Source organism: Dipodomys spectabilis, unplaced genomic scaffold (assembly GCF_019054845.1).
Source record: "Dipodomys spectabilis isolate Male_0828 unplaced genomic scaffold, ASM1905484v1 ptg001091l, whole genome shotgun sequence".
Lineage (NCBI taxonomy): Eukaryota > Metazoa > Chordata > Mammalia > Rodentia > Heteromyidae > Dipodomys > Dipodomys spectabilis.
In genome coordinates this window covers 46,576-71,170 of record NW_024871768.1, presented here as the reverse complement: position 1 = coordinate 71,170, position 24,595 = coordinate 46,576, and the positions used below count along the sequence as shown (strand labels likewise).

At 41.4% G+C, this 24,595-nt stretch overlaps 1 pseudogene; it reads left to right on the top strand.

Moving 5' to 3' along the window:
* Positions 1-24,123: 24,123 nt before the first annotated feature.
* LOC122102951 lies at positions 24,124-24,220 on the top strand (annotated as a pseudogene).
* The last annotated feature ends 375 nt before the right edge of the window (positions 24,221-24,595 follow it).

The window sequence follows — 24,595 nt, the reverse complement described above, 5'->3', positions numbered from 1 at the left end:
GAGGGGGCAGGTCCTGGGGTGGATATATGAGCCTATGCATGGTCCTTGAGCTCCTTTTGCTCCAGGGTACTGCATTAAGCTTGAGTCACAGCCCCACTTCTGGGTATTTCTGTGATCTCTTAGAAATAACTGTGTCATGGACTTTCCTACACTGGCTGGATTCAAACTAAGTTTCTCTACATCTCAGCCTCCTGAGGATCTGGGATTACAGACAGCAGCCACTGGCACCTTATTTCTTCTCTTCTTCATTTTTTAATCTGGACAGTCTGACTTCTTATCAGGGTCATTCCCAAGGTTTTAATTTATTAGTAATCTACCCAATGTTCTTTATAGCTGCTTTCCCTGAGAAGGATTTTCTCTCCTCATCTTCCCCTCTGATCACAGGCTTGAGGCCAAAAGTGAGAAATGAGTGTCACAGAATTTGGGAGCAAATATCCACAGTACATGCCAGTTCTGTCACTTAGCTTTGAGCTGCTGTGCGTTTACTGTCTCAGGATATGAGAACTGAAAGCTGGAACGATCCTCATACAGTCTGCATTGCTCTTTTTGCCTATAAAATGATCTAATAATTATGAGTGTTTTATGTCTCCAATGTTAAGTGTCTAGAACACACTAGTATCATCTTCATGTGAAGAGTTAAAGTTTTGACGCAGTGACCGCTTGTTGCTTGTTTCTAGCAGAGCAACATGTGGTGGTAATCCGAAAACCTGGTTGGTTGTGTGCCTTTATAAAACCTGCAAATCTTTAGCTCGGGTTCTCCTCCTAGGCTCTGCTGTGTTGTAGTGTAGGATGATACCCGAGCTGCAGCCCATTTAAATAAAACCTTAAAACAGATGTAAAGTTTGACTCTGGATGGTCTTCTTGGTGGGGATCCTGCGACCTGGGTATAACATATTAGTGGGGGCTCATCCGGGATCCCTCCAAAGACCTCCAAGATCTCAGACTCCAAAAGTAAAACAGAGCTGTCTTTGTTAATTTGTCTTGTCCTCTCTTTTGTCTGTTTTACTTTCATTTTCCTTTGTGAGGATGGCCAAACTGATTCGTAAAGGCTTGTTGAAGCAGACACGCTTGCATCACAACCCTGGAGGATCTGGGAGATGTCCAAGATCCTCTTGTGGGCCAGGGGTCCTTAGAACCCCACTGTGTGGGGCAGGGGAGGGGCGGTCCTTGGAACACTGCCATGAGAATTGCGGGGCGGAGGTCGGTTCAGTTTTGGGCCGGAACTGACCAAGAGGGCCTCCTAACAGAGGCCCAAGTTCTCCACTGTGGCTCTGCTCCTTCTGCTGTGGGGCGTGGTTGTGGAACCCCACCGTGACTGTAGTCAGTGGACCAATTTGTGAGATCTCTACTTTGTAAGCTTTTTTTTTGTAACTGTCAGTCCTTGGTGTGTTTTGTTTGCAATGTTTATTGTTTTTTGGACTGTGCATCTGATCGGACTGGAAACCATAGGCACCACTCCATCTAGTCCCCTAGACTTACAAAAAGAAACTGAGACAGAGGGAAAGAAAAGGTACCCCCAGATTTTTCAGGGAGTTAAGTTGGAAGAAGAAATGTTTCCTCCCCCATACTCTCTTTCCAGGTTCCTTTTTCAGAACCTGAGAATGATCAAGAGGAGGAGGGAGCTATAGAACACTCGGCACCTGCCCCTAAAGTTTCTGAGGGGCCAGTCACTCGACGATGCCATGAGATCAACCCCCTTTCTAATAAAGTTGTTTTTCCCTTACCCGCCATAGGTCCTGTGGATGCGGATGGTCAACAGCAATTCCAATATTGGCCATTTTCTACCAGTGATCTATACAATTGGCACACCCAAAATGCCCCCTTTTCTGAGAAACCCCAGGATTTAATTTGTTTGCTTGAAATTATTCTCTTTACTCATAGCCCACTTGGGATGATTTTAGTCAGCTTTTACAGGTGCTTTTTACCACCGAAGAGAGAGACTGTAACTAAGAGGCAGCCCAGAAACATATCCCTGGCCCCACAGCAGCACCTATCACGGATCCTGCCCTGATCACTGCCTATTTTCCTGAGATGTGACCAACATGGAACTGCAATACAGTTGAAAATAGGGAGCAACTCCTCGTCTATCACCAGGCTCTGTTGACAGGTCTCAAGGCAGCGGAATACCAACCTACTAATATGGCCAAAGTTTGTGATATTAGACAGGGAGGAAGTGAAAATCCGGCAGCATATCTTGAGCAGCTCATGGAATCTTTTAATCAATATAGCCAAATGATCTTGAGACCCAGGAGTTGGCTCAGATGATTATGTTCGCCTTTAAAAATCAAGCTGCTAAGACATAAAGCAAAAGTTGCAAGCTCTATACAGACTTGTTGAAAAGTCTATTAGGGATCTAGTAGCTGTGGCAGAAAAGGTTTACAATAAGAGAGAGAGAGACAGAGTAGCAAAGACAGGAAAGGAAGGACAGAGAACGTGAAATTAAGTGTGAAAAGATTGACCAGGCCAAAGAAAAGAGGTCAGACTTGTTGGACTCGCCACTATGGCATGCCGAGCATACCTGGTTCACAGATGGCAGCAATTTCATTTGAGATGGAAAAAGGTACGCTGGTGCAGCAGTCACCACAGACACTGAGATAGTGTGAGCAATAGCACTCCCCCAGGGAACGTCTGCACAAAGAGTAGAACTAGTGGTACTAACAAAAGCCCTACAGAAGGGAAAAGGGAAGCCACTAAACATTTACACAGATCCTCAGTATGCTTTTGCCACTGTGCATTTCCATGGAGCCATTTAGCAAGAGAGGGGTCTGTTGACAGCTGAGGGAAAGGCTATTAAAAACGAACAAGAAATTTTAAGCCTCATTCGGGCCTTATGGGAACCAGCAAATATTGCCATTATGCACTGTCCTGGCCATCAAAAGGTAACTGTTTCAAAGGAAATAAGTTGGCCGTTCAGGCAGCTAAGGAGGTGGACCTCCAGCCCAGAGCACAAGTAGACCCAGGGCCACAAGCTTTGCCTCCTGAGCCTCAGAACTCCCAAGAAGACTTGGAGTGGATAAAGAAAATTTCCATGGCCTATAAACCCCCAAACAGAGAAAGAAATAAAGACTGGTGGAAAACTGGTGAGGGGAAACTTATCTTACCACAAAGATTGGGCAAGAGGATTCTTATGAGAATCCATCGGGTCTCTCACATGGGAACCCGATGAATGAAGGACTCAGAAATAAAAATCAGGCAAGGAAATCAACTCATTGAGGACATTGTTAACAAATTTAAAGCCTGTCAGCTGACCAATGCCCCTAATCAACTGGTTACCAAATGAGCTCCCTCCATGGAGATAGGCCAGGTGTATATTGGGAAGTAGTCTTCACAGAAATTAAAACTGGAAAATTTGGATATAAATATTTGCTAGTTTCTGTAGACACCTTTTCAGGAGAGGTTAAATCCTACCCAACAAAGCATGAAACTGGGAACGTCATATCTAAGAACATCCTGGAAGAAATCCTACCCAGGTATGGCTTCCCATCCACAATTGGGTAGGGCAATGGACCGGCCTTTGTCTCAAAAGTAAGTCAGGGAATAGCCGCGGCACTGGGGACGGATTGGAAATTGCACTGTGCTTATAGACCCCAGAGTTCAGGGCAGGTAGAAAGAATGAATTGGAATCTAAAAGAGACCTTAACCAAATTGGCCTTGGAGACTGCCCCAGACTGGCTATCGCTGCTTCCTTTTGCCCTGTTTAGAATAAGAAATTCACCCTATCAGCTTGGCTTTACTCCTTTTGAAATAATGTATGGACACCCTCCACCCATTATCCCTAGCCTTCAGAATGAATTGTTTGCTGATTTGTATGATATTGAATTTCTGTGCAAGCTTGACTATTTACAGCTTGTGCATAAGACGATGTGGCCCCAGCTTAGAGCATTATATGATTCTGCTTCTATTCCTACCCCCCATTTGTTTAAACCAGGGGACTGGGTGTTTGTTCCAGGGCACAACCTGAGATCTCTGCAACCACTGTGGAAGGGACCTTACATGGTGCTACTGGCTACACCTACTGCCCTTAAGGTGGATGGCATTTCTGCTTGGATCCACAGCTCCCACCCCAGAATGGCTGACCCTTTTGTCCTGTACAACCACAGAGAACATGGCAAGTTTCCAAGCATCCTACCCAACCACTCTGCATACACCTCAAAAAATAAAAATGAACTGATTGTTATTGGTATTGTTGTTTAATAGTATGGCTAAGGTCAGTTAGGGACCGTACCTGTTCATGATCAAGAGCTGTTGGAGTTTAGTTTGAGACTAGAGCCACAAGATTGTGTCTCAGGACCATAAGTCAAGGGGGAGGGGAATGAAGGGTTAAAGTTTTGAGCCACTGACCACTTGTTGCTTATTTCTAGCAGAGCAACACATGGTGGTAATCCAAACACCTGGTTGGTTGGTTCTCCTCCTAGGTGCTGCTGTGTCGGAGTGTAGGACAAGGCCCGAGCTGCAGCCCATTTAAATAAAACCGTAAAACAGCTGTAAGTCTGACTCTTGGTGGTCTTTTTGGTGGGGGTCCTGCCACTGGGGTATAACCATGTTTCCATTTTTCCCTAGTACTCCTCGAGATTTAGACTACGGGTTTGTGTGGAGGTGCTCCTCTGTGAATCCCTGAGGAAACCATTTGAAGCCTCCTCAGGAGAACGCCATTCAAGCCAGCCGAGGAGGAGAGGCTCTGAGACTATTTTCTCCAATAAACCACCAGAGACCCAGAAGTGGAGCAGTGGCCCAAAGGGTAGAGCTCCAGCTTTGAGAGAGAAAACTGAGCAGGAGAGATAATCCAGACCAGGCAGGAAAGCCTGGGAATTGCTTATGTCCAATTAACTACCAGCTGGTGGGAAGTGGAGCTGTGTTGGTGGTAGAGCCTCAGCCTTGAGCAAAGCAACTTAGGAACACATCGGGCCCTGAGTTTAAGCCCTGGGATGGCCACAAAAAAGTTCAAAAAGAGAAGGCCAAGTTTATGTATCAGTGCCCTACCTAATTATGTGTGTATGTATATTACCTCTCATAGTGCAAACTCTGCTTTTATTTGCTGGTGTATTTTTCAGATATGCTAGTTGTGCACACTGCATCATTCTCTTCATTTCAGGCCCATTGCTTTTCTCTTCCAGGATTCTAGGCCTGTGTCTTTATATGATGCACACTGAAGCTCTCATCAGCCTTTATTTACATATTATTATGAGGGCAATGCAGGAACAATCACAAATCAGGCAGGGGAAGAGAAGATCAGGTTTCTTAGACGTAACTGGTATTCAGAAAATTAAATTTGAATACATAAAATGGTAGCATACTTATGTAAAAACTACCAATAAGAAAAAAATGAAAGGGCTGGGAATATGGATTAATGAGAGAGTGCTTGCCTAGCATGCAAGAAGTCCTGGGTTCGATTCATCAGGCACCCGTACACAGACAAAGCCAGAATATGTGCTGTGGCTCAAGTAGCAGAATGCTAGAGACAGTGCCCAGGCCTTGAGTTCAACCCAACCATTGACAACGAGATAGCTACCTGGGTAGGAAGGTAGGTAGATAGATAGATAGAAGAGAGAGAGAGAGAGAGAGAGAGAGAGAGAGAGAGAGAGAGAGAGAGAGAGAGAGAGAGAGAGAGAGAGAGAGAGGAGAGGGAGAGAAAGAAAGGAGAAAGGAAGGAAGGAAGGAAGGAAGGAAGGAAGGGAGAAAGTTGATAGATGAATCTGTTTTTGATGTCAGAAGGGAAGAAGGAAACTCTTCCCAGTCATGAGGCTTTCTGCAGTGTGCCAGGACACCAGCATCGCCTTCACACAAATGCAGAGCAGGACGACTGTCTCTGTCCCACTTCTCAGGCATCCAAGAGCCCCAGAGTCAAGAGAGCAGAGCCAGGTTCTAACTCAGATGCTTGGAGACAGAAGAGAAATGGCCCTGTCCCTCCTTGGGGATTTGCATTAAAAATGTGGACAATGAAGTAAGGAGAATAGACTGGCAGAGATAGAAGGGCATTCAAACCTGATAAATGGAGAGTCAAAAACTCACTCCCTAAGACCAGATAGCAGGGTTTTGCTACTCTGTTCTTACACACTCCCCCACTAAACTGGCTCTGTATTGGTAACCTAAATATAGCCTGAGGCTCCCTTCACCTGAGGGAGGAAGATTAGTCATCATTTGAAGAAACTGAGAAAAGCCTGACCCTGGTGTAACTAACAAATGTTTCAGGTTTCCCCCATTGCTGGCTGTGCCTGGAATGAATGAAGTGGTTTTGCAGCTCACTGCCCTGTTGAGTGTGTACATTCTGCCTCTTAATGCTGCAGGCCTAGTTCTCTGCACCTAGCCTGGCTTTTGAAACTGTTTTCTGTCCTTCAAAAACAGTGTTACACTGGAGTTCTTCCTGCTAACAGAGCTAGGGCTTGGATCCTGAGAATTTCATTTGAACCCAGGATGGGTCAATAATATTTCTTTCCTTCTTCTGTACCTCAAGAACACCAAGAACATTTAGAGTGCAAGTAACTTCTAATCACTAAAGGAAACACAGGAATTTCTTGAGCATCTGACGTTTCAGAACAGGAAGTCAGAATGTCCTAGACTTCCTTGCCTTGGCTGGTTTCACCCTGTGATAGAGACCTCAGCCTCCTGAGTTAGGGTGATGAGCTATTCGTTCATTGCTAGGGTCAGAACTGTAATGACATTGACAATAAAAGTCAACTGCTTATGACAAAGGGCTTAGGGAGCATATTAAGCCTTTCAACAATGGGCCGTTCAGAACCCTGTAGGACACAAGTTTATAATAATAGAATCTGAAAGGCAAGGCTTACGGATGTGCTACACTTGAACTTTGAGGTCTGACTCCAATTCTGGTTTACATCGGCATTCATTTTCCAAAAAATATTCTCATAAATAGCAAATAGGAAAATTACTTTGATTATCCCTCGCTCTTTTCCAGTTGTGTGTCTCAAACTGAAGCCTGGGCACTGTCCCTTAACCCCTCAACTCAAGGCAAACACTCTACCACTTGACCCACAGTGCCACATGGGGTTTTTTGATGGTTCATTGGAGGTAAGAGTCCAACAGGCTTTCCTTCCCTAGGCTGTCTTCAAAATGCTATCTTCAGATCTAAGCCTCCTGAGAAAGTAGGTTTCCATAGCCACTGGAATCTGGTGTATTGTTTTTGCCAGACCTGGGGCGTGAAATTAGGGCCTGGGTACTATCTTTGAGTTTCTTTTTATCAAGGATAGCACTCTACCACTTGAGCCACACCACAGCTTCTGGCTTTTTCTGAGTATGTGGCACTGAGGATTCAAACCATAGCTTTCATGCATGCTGAGCAAGCTCTCTACCACTAAGCCACATTCCCAGCCCTAACATTATGATTTTATCCCTCAACTTGCCTATTCACAAGAATAGGCTTCTGAGTATAAATCATATAAAAAAATCCCTATAGGCAGTTGTCCAAAGATAAATAAGACAAAGCTCATACTGGGGACAGAATCTAACCATGTGATGACTTGACAAATGCCTCCATTTAATTATGTTTCAACATTTAATAAAGTATTAATGAAAATGAGTCAATGTACTGAATTATTGTGTATAATTTTATAATATATGGACACAACATAATAAATATTATGTGTATAATAATACTAAATACAATAAACAATAAAATGAATAAAATAAAAATTAAATACAAAATCAATAATAATAATCATAATATGAAATAAACATACATATGTAGCTATATATCTTATATTACACATATATACAAATATTTTCTCTATTGCAGGGCCTTAAGTCATGCCCTGGGAACTCTAGCTTGAAAATCTTTTCCTCAAAGACAGGCAGCTTAGCCTTCACCCAAGGTCCAAAAGAGTTACTTGGACAGTGAGCTCAAATCCCAGCAATGGCAGAAATACTGGCACCAGTTCCAAGACTGTGACTTAACATTTGTAATAGAAACAGTTATGTTTATTCAGTTCCATACTGAACACTGAAAAAAATCAGTGTATAATTTTGTACAGCTATTCAGACATCCATCCCTTACCACCAAACTGCTTCTTGAGGAGTACATAATTTTTTGTACATTTTTTACTGTAAAAATGTTGTACAGAGGGGTCACAGTTACATGAGCAAAGTAATGAGTACATTTCCTATTGAACATTGTTGCCTCCTCGTTTGTTTTTCCCCTATCATCCCTTCCCTCCCATCTTCATAACTAACTTCCCTGCTGAGGGCAGTGACTTATTTATTTTTGGCATGGCATGGGATTTGAACTCAAGTATTGGCAACTCTGCACCTTCTGTCACATTGCTATGGATTCATCAAGGCTCTGAGTTCAAGTCCCAGGCTAGAAAAGAAAACTGGCAGAAATTCCAACCAAGGAGCTTTATTATTTCAATTTAGTTAGTTAATTAATGAATTAATTAGTTCATTAATTTTGCCAACCACGGGGCTTGAACTCAGGTCATGGCAACTCTGACTCAGCTGCACTCTCCCTAGGCTGGGGTGCAGCCTAGGGACCCAAAGCTGATCCTGGGACCCTAGGCCCAGTGGGCTTGCAGGAAGAAAAAAAAAGCAGAACAGCACAAAAAGTGGGGAGCTGTAGAGGGCTCAGGGTTTTACAATTTTTTCTGTGCATGGTGACCATCCTGGGTCTGAATGACATGGTTTCAAAGTGGACCTGGCTTGCCATTGCAGATGGCTGGCAGGTTATCAGGGAAGCCATAAGCCAACATATCAACATAGGCCCTGGGTTCAAATCCTAATCCTTACACTTACCAATGGCAGGAGATCACAAGAGACTCGTTCCTATGCATAAGAATACAGATTGAAAGAGTAGTACATGCATCTGTCTAGTCTAAAATTGGATGCAATAATCCTAGCATGCTGATTAACCTTAATTAATAGTTTATTAAGCATGAAAAGAATAATATTGTTTCAATGGAGATATATAAATACCTAAGAGTTGGTAGGAACGTAGTAGATGTCATCCAGTCATAGATAAACAGCTCTGGAACTCTTTAACAATATATATTTATTTGTATACCACCCTCTGCCTATCCATGTATTGCTGTTTTGGCCAAACTTGGGGCTTGATCTCAGTGCCTGGGAACCACATGACAGCTTCATTGGCTAGAGGCTTCTGTGCCCACACTCACCCCATCATGAATTGGGCCTGCTAGGACCTGAGTTCAGATCCCAAAACTGCCAAAAATTTAATCTTTGAGTTAAAAGCCGAGTGTGACACATGTTTTCCTTTTCTGGGAGAGTCTAGGATGTCAGGCATGATGGAGAACACATCTACAAATCTAGATGTTATGTGATTTGATGTAAACAATGTAATAAATGGTATAGGTATCACCAAAGTCAATAAAATAAATCATAAATAAATGAATAAACAAAGAAATAACATGAATAACCACACTAAATGTGATATGGACTGAACATCTGTATGGAAGTGTAAATCCTATCACACCAAACAAGGTATCTACTGAACATCTGTATAGAGGTATAAATCCTATCTTTAAAATATATATAAGGAGTATGTTTTCCATGCCTGAGGCTTGAATTCAGCCCACCCCAATGAGAAAGCAATGGCGGGAAATCCTGAGATAATGGTTTCTGGAACAGGAAAAGTCATGGAATGTGATTGATCTCATTGAATGAGTAGTTCATGCATGAAGTGACTAGGAAATGATAGGCAAGACTCATGGGGCATCGCTTATTTGTAAAGCAGTGCTGATTAAGCATGACAATAATCATCACAGTCATGAAATGAAGACATCTGGAAAGATCCAAGAATCAGTAGACACATGGTAGATTGGATTCCATCACAGGTTATCGTCTCTCCTACTCTATACAAATGTCTACTTATTTGCATACTACTTTCAACTTATGAATGGATGACTGCTGTGTGCCCTTCCCCCACACCTCCACCTGTGAGTCCAACTCAGGTTCTGGGAACGGCCTTACTCCTTAGTGGCTCAGAGGCTGGTATGCTCACATGGACCCATTCGTCAATGGGGTCTGCTGGTCCCCGAGTTAAGATCCCAGCAGTGCCAAAATATTCATCTTGATGTCAGAAGCCAATTGTTGCACCTGTGTTCCTTTCCTGTGCAAGTCCTGGGTCTCAGCTAGGATGAAGAATGCATGGGCCACACTGTGGCCATGGGAATAGGTTGTTATCCTGTGAGGCCAGTTATACCTGTCATCATATACTGAAGAAAATACACAATACATCCATGAATAGCATACAAAATAAAATGACTACACTAAATGCACAATGCAGTCCACACACGGATTTGAATATACATCCCATGTTTAAATGATGCATTCAGGACAATTGTGGCCTCCCTGGTGCTTGATCTCTGTTCCTGGGAACCGACCAGCTCTTTAGTGGGTCACAATCTGGTGTGATCATGTGGACCCATTGGGCAGTTGGGCCTTCTAGGCCCAAAGTTCAAATCCCAGCACTGCCAAAATTTACCCTGATGTGAGAAGCCAGTCATTGCTCCAGTTTTCTTGTGCTGTGCAAGTCCTGCGTCTTAGCTAGGATGGAGAATGCATAGGCAACTCTCTACTCATGTGAATAGGTTGTCATCCAGGTCACCACAGTTATATCTGTCATCCTATACTCAAGAAAATACACAATACATCAATGAATAAGACAAAAAATAAAGAGAATGACTACACAGAATGCAAGATGCTGCCCATCCATGTATGGAAATATAGATCCTGTGTTTAAATGATGAATTTATGACTATATTGGCCCCCACCAGGGCTTCATTTCAGGTCCTAGGAACTGCCTACCTCCTTAGTGCCTCACAGGTTGGTGTGTTCACCATGACCCATTCACCAATTGGGCCTGCTAGGCCTTGAGTTCAAATCCCAGCACTGCCAAAAGATTCATCTGGATTTGAGAAGCCAATCGATCCACCTGTTTTCCTCTCCTGTGAAAGTCCTGGGTCTCAGCGAGGATGGAGTATTCTACATAGACAACTCTATAGACATTCGAATAGGTTGTTATCCATGTCAGCATAGTTATATCTATCACCATACTCAATAAAATACACAATACATCCATGAATAAGACACAAAATAGAAAGAATAACTACACTGAATGCAAGATGCATACCACACTTGTAGGTAAAGGGAGATCCTATGTTTAAAAAAGTCGTGCTTGTTATTTTGTCCACTGCTGGGGCTTCAAATCAGGCCTTGATCCAGACCTGACATTCTAGTCTTCAAGGATGATGAGATTTCCCTTACCCCAAAGTGCAACAATGCTACCCAGACCTCAGTTCAAATCCCAGCACTGACAAAAGATTCATTCTCTTGTCAGAAGCCAGTCGTTGAACATGTTTTCCTCTCCTGTGTAAGTCCTGGTCTTCCACTAGGATGTAGAATGCATAGGCAACCCTATAACTATAGGAACAGGTTGTCATCCATGTCAGCACAGTTTTACCTGTCACCATACTGAGTAAAATACACAACAACTCCATGAATTAGACACAAATTAAGGAGAAGTGCACCGAATGCAAGATGCTGTCCACACATGTACGTAAATATAGATCCTATGCTTAAATTATGAATTTATGACTATCTGGACCTTCCTGGGACTCAATGTCAAGTCCTGGGAATTGCCTATCTCCTTCGTTGCTCACAGGCTGGTGTCCTCACCTTGACCCTTTTCTCAATTGGGCCTGATAGGCTCTGAGTTCAAATACCAACACTGCCAAAAGATGAATCCTGATGTGAGAAGCCCATCGATTCACCTTTTTTCCTGTCCTGTGAAAGTCCTGGGTCTCAGCTTGGATGGAGAATGCATAGGAAACCCTATAGCCAGGGCAATAGGTTGTTATATCTGTTACCTTACTCAGTAAAATACACAATACTTACATAAGACAGAAAAGCAGGACAAAAAGTACTCCAAAGGCAAGATGCTGTCCATACATATATGTAAATATAGATCCTATGTTTAAATTATTAATTCATGACTATCATAGCACATCCTGGGGATCAATGTCAGATCCTGGGAATGGCCTAACTCCGTTGTTGCTCACAGGCTGCTGTTATCACCTTGAACTATTCACCAATTGGTCCTGCTAAGCCCTAAGTTCAGATTCCAGCACTCCCAACAATTGGATCATGCAGTAAGAAGCCAAGTGTTAAACTTTTTTTTCCTTTTCTCTCAGTGTCCTGGTGTCAGGCATGATGGAGAACACATCTACAAATTTAGATTACATGTAATAGGATGTCATCAATGTAATAAAGGGAATGGGTGTCATCATAGTAAAATCAATGGTAAATAAATGAATAAAACAAAAAGTACAAGGAACAACCACACCAAACGTGTATGGACTGAACATCCATAGGTAAGTACAAATTCTGTATTTACAATGTATATAAATAGTATGTTTTCCAAGGCTGGGGCTTAAATTTTGGCTTAGAGTACAGGCCTGACTTTCTTATGTTCAAGTACAGTGAGCTTCCACTTCTTCCACAGTGCTGCAGATTTACCCAGAGTTCAAATCCAAAGCCTGGCAGAATAAAGGGGGTGAATTGCAAGCCAGGGAGCTAATCTCTTTCAATTATTTTTTGCTCAGCAGGGAGCTTGAACTCAGGTTTTAACTCTGCCTCAGCTTCGATCACCTTATGTTGAGGTGCGGCCACTGGACCCACAGTAGATCCTGTGATCCTAGACCCCCAGGCCTTTTGTGGCAAAAATGTACAGAAAAAAATGCAGCGAGATGGCCTTTTTATGTTTTCTTCCTTTGCACGGTGACCCTCCTGGGTCTGAATGACACTGTTGCAAAGGCACTTCACCTTGCATTGCTGAAGGTTGTCAGACTATTGAAGAAGTCATAGGTCCACATGGCAATGTAGGCCTTGATTTCGAATCCCAGTCCTGACACCAATCAATGGCAGAAGATACTAAGAGACTCGTTCCCATCCATGGGAATAACAAGGTAATATTATCAATGTCACAGTTGAATGAGTTGATGGTGTATGATGCTCCTATAAAATTAGACAGCATCATTTCAGGAGACTGATTTTATTTAATATTTATGAAGCGTTAAAAGAATACTGTTACAGAATGCAATAATTTCAGGATATTGATTGATTTACTTAATAGTTTGTTAAGAATGCAAACAATAACATTAATTACATGGAGGCATTATAAATACCTAAGAATTGGTAGGAGTGTAGCCTATATAACTGAATAATGTATAGACATCTCTGACACTCTATAACGATATATATTTATTTGTGTACTACCATCTGCACGTCAATCTGTTCTTATTTTGTCAACCGCTGGGGCTCGATCTCAGGTACTTGGAACTGCCTGTCAGCTCAATTTGCCCCAGGATGGCAGGCTGACACTCACCCATTCATGAATTGGGCCTTGTAGGCTGTGATTTCAGATGCCAGCACTCCCAAAAAATGAATCGTGTAGTAAGAAGCTGATGATGACACATGTTTTCCATTTCTGTGAAAGTTCTGGGTGTCAGGAAGGATGTGCAATACATATGCAAACCTTTATCCTATGTAATCAATGTAACCACTGTTCTATGTGTCATAATAGTCAATAAAATGAGTAGTCAATACATGAATAAAACAAAAAATAAAATAAATAACTACACTGAATGCAATATGGAATCAACATATGTATATAAATCATATATTTAAAATGTGCACAAATAGGATGTTTTCTACTGGTGGGCATCGATTTCAGGCCTAAGGAACAGACTTGAATTTCTTGAATTCAAGGAGGCAAGCTTCCCCTTCCCACACAGTGCAACAGCAGGGTTACCTAGACCATGAGTTCAAATCCCAGTCCTGGCAGAAAAAAATTGGAATCTCCATGCTATGTGATGCCCAATTCGTAGGTATTTCATTTGGCCTCCATTTAATGAATGTGATTGTTTAAATGCTTCATAAAGTATTAATTAATACTGACCAGTGTCTTATAATGTAATTGTGTATAATTTTAGCCTCAAGTGATTCAAGTACTGCCCATTTAATCATGACATACATCACATTTCTTTGGTAATCACATGAATAGGAATGAGTTCCATAGGATCTCCTGCCATTTGTTGGTGGCAGGACCAGGATTCAAACTGTGGGCTCCAGCTCCTACCACTTAAACCTGAGGACAGGTAACTCACAGGTCTGTCCAGGAACATCAGCAAAACCAATTATTAGCCAGGCATCAGTGGCTCCCAGCAGTCTTCCTTAAAACTTACAAGGCTGTGAATGGAGGATCATGGTCAAAGTCACCCTAGGCAGGAAAGTCCTGTCTAACTTGTGCCAACAAAGCCAGAAGTAAAGCAGTGTGGTTCCAGAGGTCGAGAGCTAGACTTGATCAAAAGCAATTCACAGATTGTGCCCAGATCCTGAGTTCAAGGTCTGGGAACAAACAGACATACAAAACAATCTGTGCAGTCATCAGGCTAAAGCAGGTCACTCTCTTGTCCCCAACTGGATTGGACAGAGTTCCCTGGGAAAGGGGCTGCCATCATTTTGACTCCGCCCATTCTGCCTACATCACAGGATTCCAGCCACACCCCCATTGTTTCATGGTTCTTTCTGACCAATGGGATACAAGAATTGTGGCCACGCCCACATTCCATGTTGCCAAGTAGCACCTTGATTCCCTCCGTTTGTTAACATCATTACCAGCAGTTGAGGAAGGTAGAGGTGGCTGAGTGGTGAGCAAGAGACTTGAGGCCTAGGAGGAGAGGCCTTCCTCAGGCCCACCATGTACCTGCCTGAGCCCCGGCCCTCTCCCCCCCTTCACATGGAGCAGCATTTCAAACCTGGTGTTGAGGGCTCAGACCCATGGTTTCCTCAGGCAATGGTACAATGGTGTGCCACGAACCAGCTTAGGGCCCTGAACTGATCCTGGCTCCCCTGTCCTCTGCTTAGGGCTTGAGTGTCTGTCATGCCTCTGCCATTGCTGCTTGCCCCCCCTGGAGCAGCTGCCAATAGCTTCTGCCAGCAACACATGTGAGTGGCTGCCACACAGCCCCGCACCCTGCGACCCCATATCCCCTCCCCTCCAACCTGGACCCTGCCTCCCCTGTGCCCCACAGTCTGGCCCAGGCCCTGGCACAAATGTTCCCCAGGGGTGGGGGTGGGTGTTGACCCGAGGATCCCACCCCCATCCCCAGCGGCTAGTGTCCCAGGAAACGGGGAGATGCAGGATGGGGTGAGGAGTGGGCGCCACAGATCCCCTGGCCTGGAGCAGTGGGAGCCACACAGCCATACATCGGCACACTTCCTCTCCCTGGTGGGAACCCGGTGGCTTTAGTCAGAGGTGTGGAGCAGCATGTCTACACCTGCCTTCTGGGGTCTTTTCCTTTTTTTCTGGGGATGGGAGGTTTTGAATGCAGAAGCTAGAAACCCTTGCTGTGTGAGCCCTTGTCTTCTGTGTTTAGCCAACCTTTCACCTGAAGACAGCCAGAGAGAGACAGAGAAAGACAGACAGAGAGACAGATCATCTTTTTCTTTGTACAGCCTGACTGTGCTCAGGTGAGTGATCAGTTGGCAAATTGCAGGTGTTGCATGGATGAGTCATCTGTCACCGGTCTGGATGTGTGTGTGTGTGTGTGTGTGTGTGTGTGTGTGTGTGTGTGTGTGTGTGTGTGTGTGTGTGTGTGTGTGTGTAGAAGTGGGTTGTAACAAGGAGGCTGAATGCTTTGGTAACTTCTACCTGCTACCTGCTATCTATGTATGGGCTTCACAGCTGAGGTCTGGGGGCCTGGAAGGGTGAGAGGCTTGAAGGGGACACAGCACTGTAAAATTACAAGAACAAGGGATCTGTGTGCAATGGAGCTGTGTACTCCCTTGGGCCTGGATGGTGGCAGTGGGAGCTTGGGAGGACCTGGGAGTGCGGCCTGCAGGGGATGGCTTCCCAAGGGGACAGAGAATATGACCAACACTTAGTAAGGCTATGAGTTCTGCCAGTATGGAGCACAACAGCATAGGTCAGACTCTGGGTCTTCTCATCATGACGCCTGATGGGCAAGGCCAACCCTATTTTAAATCTTGAGCTGTGATCTTCAGATCTCAGCCTCCTGAGTACCTAGGATTATAGGCATGAGCCTCTGGCACTGGAACTCTCGTTCTTTTTGCTATATTAGGGTTTGACCTCAAGGCCTTAAGCTTGCCAGTCAGATCTTCTACCATGCAAGTCAAGCTTTTTTGTCTTGGGCATTTCTGAGATGAAGAATTAATATATGCTCAGCCTGGGCTGGATCATGGTCCTCCTATCTGTAACAGGCATGAGCCACCAGGCCCGGTCTTCTGTAGTTTGAATGGTAGACATGTAGCACCATGCTCAGTCATTGGTTTAGATGGATTGTCCCAAACTCAGTCCACGGCAGCCGATTCTTGACCAGAGGTGAAGCTCTGGGTTGGGCCTCAACCATTGTACTTTAATCTACTCATGGGACAGTTGTAAGGAAACAAAGGATGAATACAGAGGGATCTCTGCAGCAGGGGCAGGCACAGAGGGAGGGTCCATCTGATACTGTTCTTGGCAATTCTGTGAGCATATGAAAGGAAGATACCCGGAAAGATCTCAGATGGTGTGTGTAATTAATGGTGCAACAGGTATGGGATTATTGCCTATCTCCATGAGTAACCGGATTCTTCACTTTGTTCAGTTTTGAAGCTGGGGAAACTGAGGCACAGAGAAGCCGGGTGACCTACTAATGACGCCCAGCTGACAGGAAGCTCAGCCTGAGTTCTCTGCTATGCTCCCTAGGACAATGGGTGCTATTCAGTCCACTTCTTGTGGTGAGAAGTCCACTTCTTTTCAGTCATGGGGCTTCAACTTTGGGCCTGGGGCAGCTCCCCGAGCTACTCAGCTAAAAGCTAGCACTCTACCACTTTAGTCACAGCACCACTTCCAGTTTTCTGGTGGTTCTTTGGAGATAAGAGTCTCACAATGGTTTATGCCTGGGCTGGCTATAAACCATCATCTTCATATCTCAGCCTCCATTGTACTTAGGATTATAGGCCTGAACCACTGTCACCTGGCTTAAGTGTAATTCTGACCGTCTTTCTTTCTCTTTCTCTCTCAGGAACTGATTCAATGGGTGCTAGAGGAGGTGGCCCAGCATCCCCATGTGATTGGAACCAAGATGGCCCTCTCATTCTGGAGGTAGGCTTTGGGTCAGAAGCTGTCTCTCTCAGTCTGTTGTACCAGCTCCATGAGGTAAGTCCTTCTGTACCCTGGCTACACTGTGACAGTTATCCATTGTCCATCTAGACTTACTGGACTGGGTACTGTGTTCAACGCTCTTTTCTAAAAAAAAATTTCTGGCTAAAATTATAACACATACTTACAGAATGAAAATGTAATGCCATCTTAAGAAAGTCATTTAGGGTTCTGGGAATGTGGCTTCATAATATGGTGATTGCCTAGCATGCATGAAACCCTGAGTTCAATTCCTCAGCACCCAAAATTGAAAAGGAAACACTGGAAGTGGTCCTGTGCCTCAACTGGTGGAGGGTTAGCCTTGAGGAAAAAAAAAGCTGAGGAATAATTCTCAAGTGCTGAGTTTCAGCCCCAGGACTGCCAAAACAACAACAGCAACAACAACAACAATGAACATTTAGATAGTAAATGCAAAATACAGAACCCATACCTGGAATATATAATTGCTCTTTCCATACTGATACCTGACAATAGTCCCTAATTCATGTACTTTACCTATGTTAGGATACTGCGTTGAAAAAATGTTTTGTTCATTAGGTCACAGCAATTAATGCCAGGAATGTGCTTAGATGTCAGGTGAAGATTAATTCTGGAAATTCAAAGATTCCAAGCTTTTGAGTAGGGTCACTGCTAATCACAATGAGAAGGATAGTCTAAGTGAGATTTGGAAACTGTTTTGGCCAGTCATCGCACCAATAAAGCAGAGGCTAATTATTAGTTGTGACAAAAGTGAAAGAATAACTCCAGATGGAATGAAAAACTGATAGTAACTAAGGTATAGCAAAAACCGTTCTAGGCAACCATTTTTGGTTATTGAAGAACGAGTTATCAACTAAGCATATGCCTCATTGCCTTTAGCATTCAAAATTTCCTATGCTAGTTCTTAATCTCTGTGTGATAAATGTATCTCCTTCTATGCTGTTCTTTTATACCTGATCTCCATTACTTTCTAAAAATATGTCTTTCTATATTTCTTTATGAACATTTCCTTATACTAAATACACCTACAAAGAGGAAAGAGGATGTTAATTTAAGAGTCCAATAGCTCATGAGTCATTAATGTAACAAAATGGAAAAAGGGGGCATATTTATTGCTACCTCAATTATTCTGAAATGCTGTCACAACATTTGGTTCAGATTTCTTTCATTCTTTCTCTACATAGTGACATAAAATGCATATAAATGCAAATATGAGCCGGGTGCTGGTGGCTCATGCCTATAATCCTAGCTACTCAGGAGGTTGAGACCAGAGGATTGTGTTTCAAAGTCAGCCTGGTCAGGAAAGTCCATGAAACACTTATCTTCAATTAAGTCCAGAAATCCGGAAGTGGTGCTGTAGCTAAAGTGGTAGAGTGCTCAATTTGTGCTGAAGAGCTGAGAGACCGTGCCCAGGATCAATGTTCAATCCCCACAACCAACAAAAAAGTGCAAATATGGCTTTAAGTTTCCCCCAAAGGAATGATGAAGTCAATAGTAATCGTCCCAAATGATTTAGTGGTGCACCTACTTTTGCTGAGTTATTTGTTATGTTTTTTTGCTAAACATATTCTTTTCTTTAAAAATTGTCAATACTAGCTTTATAATAAACTTCATCTAATATTTTTTGGTTCAAAAGAGAAGTACATACAATTGATGTCACTTAGTTTTCTTACTGTGTTAGTTCAAAGCCAACCCAGGCAAGAGTCTGTCAAACTCTTATCTGTAATTAAACACCAAAAAAGACAGAAGTGGAATTTTGGCTCAAGTAGTGGAGTACTAGCGTTGGGCCAGGTGGGAAAGAAAGACAACTCTTCAGGGACAGGGGCAAGTCTCTAAGTTCAAGCCTCAGAACCAGCACAAACTAAACAAACAAGCAAACAAAACAAACCCTGGGTATTTCTTTGGGACTCTCCTTAAAATAATGGTTGTCTGAGAAGAGGCTGCTTTTGCTGATCATACTCACTGGATCCTATTTTGGAATCCTTATTGCTATGGAAAACTCAGGACCAGACTAAAGGAATTGATAACTGATTCCTGCAACAATAGAATCATCTCAAGAATGAAATATCCATCCATAAGACACTTAAAATGTCCATATCTTTGCTTCTTTGCAGTAGAACACTTTTAAAACAAAGTTACTTCCTTTTGTTCTATGCTGGCCTTCAAATGGCATATTGTTTCCTTTTGTAATACTCTCAGACAGAAGTTTACAGAGGAGGTTTATATGAGTAAAGGACACACTCAAAAAATCAGGGACAGAGTTTCCTTCCAGCCTAGGATCCTTTTCTTATACAGCAAAGAAGAAAGCAATAGTTAACTTCAACTTTGTCATTTCTCTATGTTCAATTCCTCTCCTGGGATCAGTTTCCACATCCAGTAACAGTTACTTCCAGTAACAATTTATGGTGCTGCTCCAGAAAAAAAATGAATGTTTTCTGGCTTCATTGATATAGCACAAGGACACTTTTGGACATGAGCTAACACGTGTTTCAGAGACAACTTAGTAAAGAGAAATGAAATTTAAATTGCTTATAAATACATTATCCATGAGAACATTTTGTTCAAACTTCTTATGTGCTCTGTAAATTAAGGTGAATTTTAAATGAGAAGAAGGTTCTCAGATCTTTTATTGTGAGTCTATGTGCTGTGCATTAATTTCCCAAGTGTACATGAGTTAACAGTAAGAAAAACAATAGCAATTATAGGAGAAAAAGAAGTTCTTTGTTTATGTATAAGTGTTCAATACAATATAGAAGACGCTACAAATAAGAAAACATTGAAACAATAAAGCCAAGTCCAGTATGTAGATTTATGGGAGTGAAATAGAGAAAGCATTACTCCTAAGTGGAACATGAAGCATGAGGCCACTCCCTTTCAAATCACGCTTGCTAATCATGTAAATGTGCAAAAAGGAGAATGGAAGAATGATTCTGTTTCCAGTGCAAGTCAGATATGGGAGAATAGACTTAACTGGAAAAAAAGAGTCCATCTTGAGAGAACAGGAATTATAATAGGAATGAACCTGGTGGCTAAGATCACAATCTTTTTCATTCCTTTTCTTATATACTTTTGTTGTTGTTCTTCTTCTTCTTGTTGTTGTTGTTATTGTTCGTGGCACCTGAAATATGGGACAGGGCGCTGTCCCTCTGAAACACAGCTCAAGGCTAGTGCTCTTCCACTTGAGCCACAGTGCCACTTCCAGTTTTCTGGTAATTATTGGAGAAAAGAGTCTCCAGGACTTTCCTACCCATGCTGGCTTTAAACCCCAATCCTCAGATCTCACAACAACTTGGTTTATGATCACATTTCTAACAGTGAACACTCAGGATATGTAATGTATATGTTCATCTACCTTTATATGAATTCTTGAGTCAAAAATCTGGGCTACAGGTTAGACTTTACACTCACAAAAGTGTTTGAAGTTTGAAAGTTGATACTCCTGGAAAAATAAAACCTAAGAATGTAAAGGAGTCTGGGAAGTTCAATTTACATCCAGCTTGGACAGTATAGGCTTTGAGACACTACATATAATTAACCAGCCAAAAGCTGGAATACCAGTCACGAGCAAGATTGCTGAATAACAGCTTTAGGTTTTTGCATACATACATACAAACATACATATACACACAGAGGCACTTATAGGTGCACACAAAAATACACAAATGAAACAACTCTCAGAATATGTAGAAAAGTTAGAAAACAACAGAAAATAGGTCCTGAGTACGACTCGAATCAAGTGATAATTTTTAATATTAGAAAGCCCTCAAGTGAACTTTCCCCCAAAGTTGAGAATATTACATAGGTAGGGACCAGAGATGTAAGAGAGTCAAGTAATCATTATTAACGTGATAGGATCCTTGGTGGAATGAATCAGGGAACCTTGCAGGTGCATCTGAAAATGCTCATATCCTGTGTCAAATGTAAAAACATCTTTGAAAATAGTACATAAAGAGTCTGAGCAATCAGTCTAGTGGATAAGATCATAGGAGAAGTTCAAAATTGCTAGTCTGTTTCTAGATTAAATAAACAAACTATGGCAAGGCAATGTGATACAAGCCTGGAATTCTAGCACTCAGACAGGAGATTAGATAGTGGAATTATATAACGATACCTTCCCTGGACCAGGTAGAATAATTTTGTCTCAGTAAAACAAACCAAACAACAAGAAAGAATACACAGTTCAGAGTTTGGGCTAATTTTGTCATTATGTTTTGAGAAGTCAAGTTTCAGAATGAATGCAACTCATATATATCCTCACTTGCGTTTTAAATGCTCTCATCATTACAGAACATTCCTAGATGCAAAATAGCTCATGATTCCGATCCAAAAATTTGCAAAAGTAAATAAGCATCATTCTGTTGGATTCCAAATAAATGTTGAAGGATTACAAAAGCTTAAGTCTGGAGAAATAGCAAAGTTCGTCTAATGTGGGACTTTGTAGACCTTGTTAAATTAGAATTTAGGTTTAAAATATATTTTTTGGTTTTATTTGTAATTTCATATTCCATAGGATACTACAAAATTCTTTTTAAGGAGAGGGATTAATTGAAAAATTCACAAATGATTCTGGCATTCTATTTGCCTAGATATTCTTTCAAGAGTGTTATAATTAGAACATAGTTATTAGATAATTCCCACAGGTCATGTACACCATGTTAAAGTGAATAATCTACACAGAGTTGCCAACAAATGGATGACATTAATTTATATATTTAGAAAAAACAATTTTTAAGGGTTTGGTTTAATATGGTATGAAGAGAGTAATTGTGTGACATCTTCTTTCTTCTACCTATATGTAACACAGGAAGCCATTTCCTTATTTACGTGCCTCTGTATACATGGAGAAAAATGCTAGGTTTGGGGTTTGTTTTCAATTTAGTTTTTGTTTTATTGGTTCGTCCTAGAGCTTGAACTGTTGGCCTGGACAGAGTCTCTGAGCCTGTTTATGTTCAAGGCTCGTGCCCTACCACTTCAACCTCAGTGCCATTTGAGTCTGTCTTTTGTGGAGAAGTTTTTTGGAGATAAGATTCTAAGAAACCTTCCTGTCTGGGTGGGCTTTGAACCATAATTTTCCTATCTTAGCATCCTGAATATCTATGATAGCTAAAAAAGTATAAATATAAATAATATTTGCACGTGTTGTGATCCCAAGAATACCAGTGGTGGAAAAATAATGCAGTTCAGTTTATTGTGGTGTTCTTTTCAGAACAAGGAGGGCGTCACATTAGCAGAGGTGTAGTATTTTGTCAAAATAGAGATAAGGTATTCATGATATGAATTAAGTAATTTTAAAGTCCCCCTTACAAGTTTGAAACTGTTAGCCTATGATGACTTTATGGCATAAATCTTGGGATTAATGGTCATAGAAATAATAACTTTCTCTGATAAACAATTGCTAAGTTCCCTTGCATTTCACAATTGCTTACTGCTAATTCCTGCATCTAAAGGAATTGGGGCCCTGAAATATAGGAAATGACAAATTGAGATGGGTCTTCAATTACTTTGTGTTGACATGTTGCGTGGGCCTTGGTAAGAAGTCTTGCCCTTGTTATCTGATGATGCAGGTACCTGGGACCTGGGATCCTATGACCCATGGGTCCTGCAGAAGAATAATATGCTTTAGGCATCTTAGCAAAATTTGTGCATAATCAGTAGGAATGCTTCAGAAATATGGAGAAAAAGTTTGGGACTAGCGAGTTAAAACAATAAACAGAGCAGCAGAGTAAAATTCATTATAGATTAGAGGAAAACATTTTTTTTACCATGTGAATTCAGAAGACCCAGAACAGTTAGAATGTATCACAAGTTTATACTAAAGACATTGTATTGATACTTTTTTATATTCTAATATATTTTTTAAACCTAATTGTTTATATTCCAATCCTATTTATTGGAATAAATATCAATTTATTTGTCAAATTATCAACTAATTCTAGTAAGTTTCATTGTGTGAAATATAAAATCAGCACATATAAATATAAAATATATAACTATATTTAATATAATTAAAAGGCACACGTTTTGCATTGTTCTGTTGTAAGTACTGTATCAAAGGCAACTCTGTTTTAAAGTATTATTCCATTTTCTCTGCCTCAGTGTTTGATAGAGTTAGACCTAAAGCTTTACCATTTGTAGATTTACAGCATGTAGGCAAGGGGAAACACTGTGATTAAAACATTATCAATTTAATGCCTAATAATGAGGAGAAACATATGGACTTCTCCTGCAACTATGAAAATATTTGGTGATAAAAAGGCAGTAGTGTAAGTTCCTGCCTGGTTGGATGGTAGACAATCCAGGACATTAAGTAATCATGCATATGAACAATTTTTTCACCTTCTTGGCTTTAGTTACTGTTGAAATGGAAGGTATAATAAAAATTATATTTTGATAAAATACCTTCTAGTCTGAACAGTTCTGTTTGAACTGTTCATCTCTCTATCATCCCTTGTAACCAAGATTAGTTTTGTTCAAGTAAGACAATTTACGTTTTCAGGGTAAGATATTCTGGTTGGTCTGTTCCCACATGGAAGAAGGGTAAAGGCTCAGGTAGACATTTGTACCAGTAACACCTCATTTGGGAAAATGTCAGCTGAAGAAGTTTAGAAGTAGCTCTTAAGCAATGCTTACTTTGAATTCATTAGGTCCACAAAGCTAATTCAGTTGGATAAATAAGTACTTGAAAAAGCCATCACCTTTAGACCTATCTATAAATAATTGAGAGTACGATAAAATTCCAAATAAAAAGACTTGATAGTCATTGACAAAAAAAATTTGCAAATGTGAACAATCGACTGATCAATATAATTTTTCCAATATTCACAGAATATTAGGGAAATAAGATCGATAACATTGTTAGGAACAAGAAGGTTTCCTTGTTACAAGTAGGCACCCATAGATATAAGCCTGTATAAAGATTGTATCATTAACAACTTAAATTTAGAGGATACTACATGCATCAGCAGCAAGTATACTCAAATTACAATACAGAGATTAACATGGCACTTGCAAAAGGATAATATGAAAACTTGAGAAGTATTCCATATTTTTCATTCTTCAGATGCAAGAAATGAAATCAATTAATATTATTCATCACATCAACAGGAGCAAGAATAAGAACCACATGGTTATCTCAATAGACGCAGAAAAAGCATTCGACAAGATCCAACACCCCTTTATGATGAAGGTTTTGGAAAAATTAGGAATCCATGGAACATTCCTCAATACAATAAAGGCTGTATATGACAAACCTACAGCCAGCATTATACTCAATGGTGAAAAACTAAAGCCATTTCCTCTTAACTCAGGAACAAGACAAGGATGCCCACTCTCTCCACTTCTCTTCAATCTAGTATTAGAATGCCTAGCTACAGCAATAAGACAAGATGCAGACATAAAGGGGATCCAAATAGGGAAAGAAGAAAT